General features: G+C 37.5%; 1 non-coding gene across 1 annotated transcript; it reads right to left on the bottom strand.

Moving 5' to 3' along the window:
• Nucleotides 1-509: 509 nt before the first annotated feature.
• Nucleotides 510-643, bottom strand: LOC126955926 (U4 spliceosomal RNA). Its single transcript, XR_007726189.1, has one exon. It is a non-coding gene; the product is annotated as a U4 spliceosomal RNA (small nuclear RNA).
• Nucleotides 644-1859: the final 1216 nt, after the last annotated feature.

Here is a 1859-nt window from a genome sequence, read left to right as displayed (position 1 = left end):
AGGAAAAACCACAAAGGGAGAGTAAGAAGCAGAAATGGAAGCAGCCGAAGCCTAGCAGTGATACAAGGCAAAGTTTTAGGCAAAGTCTCACTCTCAGCTTGATACTGGTAGGTTGTTCCATGAATACATTGCATCTCAAATTTATCATTGTGAGAAGCAACAGAGCTGGGGGTTCGTACTACTGTTATCAGTCAATCCTCTTCACCAGTGCAACCTCACAGGCCCTTCTTGTTCTCTCTAAATTTGAGCAACACAATTCCAACAATGGAAGGAAAGTAAAACCAGGGAACAGACACACAGAAATGGTACAAGTAATCTTAAGGGACCTGGTGTGAGCATAAATATGGTCCCCTCAGTCGAGCCTTAATAATTTTGGGAACAAAAAACTAAAATATTCAAAGCATCAAACTTTTAGGAAAAAAATCAAGAACCAAAGTGTAAATATTGAATGAGACTTCCAGAAAACAAAGTATTTTGCACCACCAGAACAGACACATAGTTTGTGACCAGATAGATAGATAGATACATAGATAGATAGACAGATAGATCTGTTCTTTTATTCTTTATTCAAAATTATTTAATTAGCAATAATTATGCCTTAGATAAACCCTCATTGGCTATGATACTGCCACTGCACAAAGCTAAAGTTATGTAGTTATGTGATGTATCTTTAATTTCAAGTAGTGGTAAGAATAATATAGATAGATGAATGGGTAAGGAAAAGAAGAAACTCATGTTTCTGTAAACTAGATGCAAACAACATTGTTTATTCTTCTTCCAGTTTGAACTATGTATATATAGTTCCACTGACTATCATTACTTCAACTTTTGCTTTTTTTTTTTCTTTTCTTTGAGACAGAGTCTTGCTCTATTGCCCAGGCTGGAGTGCAATGGCACGATCTCGGCTCACTGCAACCTGCGCCTCCTGGGTTCAAGCAATTCTCCTGCTTCAGTCTCCAAAACAGCTAGGATTATAGGCATCCCCACATGTGCTTTATGCACTTACTTATTTTAATGGGGATAATATTTTTAAGTGCTAAGGTAAGTTCAAATTGAGAGAGTGATTAATTATAGAATATTAAGAAGGAAGACATAGTTATCTTCATTATTTCTGATTGTTCCTATAGAGTAATAGGAAGAACTAGGCTCAGTACTAATACTGGAAATTTCATGGTTGATATTCCAACAAAGGGCTGTTCTTTGCTCTTTGCTAGGTTTAAATGAATGGAACACTCTCCATGCAGGACCTTGTTAAATAACAAATATTCTCATTTGACTACTGATTTGCATCCAATAAGTTAAAAAGTTGGTATGAATATAATGCAGTCAATTTATCAAACAAAACACAATTAGTGGAGCTAAGTATGACTAAATATGTACAGATGCATTAGTTATCTATTGCTGCATAATAAAGTATTGCATTATTTGTGGGTCTGGGATCCAGGCTTAGTTTGCCTGGGTCCTCTGCTTCAGCTTCTCTCACAAAGCTGAAATCAGTGCCAACAAAGCTGTGGGCCTCAGTTGAGGCTCAAATGAGGAAGGGCCCATTTCCAGGCTTAAATGGTTTTGGTGGGATTCAGTAAGTGTGTCTTATCCAACTGAGGATATCAGCTCCTTTCTGGCTGCCACCTGTAGGTTCCCTCAATTCCTCATCACTTATGTTTTTCTATATGGTGGCTTACTTCATCAAAGACAGAAAAAGTCAATATTAAGTGTCTACTAACAAGACAGAAGTTGCAATCTTTGGTAACATAATCACAAAAGTAACAAGCCCCATCATCTTTATCCTACTCTGTGAGTCAGGAACTGATGTGGTTTGGCTGTGTCCCCAACCAAATCTCATCCTGAATTGTAGCTCC

Source organism: Macaca thibetana, chromosome 5 (genome assembly GCF_024542745.1).
Source record: "Macaca thibetana thibetana isolate TM-01 chromosome 5, ASM2454274v1, whole genome shotgun sequence".
NCBI lineage: Eukaryota > Metazoa > Chordata > Mammalia > Primates > Cercopithecidae > Macaca > Macaca thibetana.
This window is presented reverse-complemented; position numbering and strand designations above follow the sequence as displayed.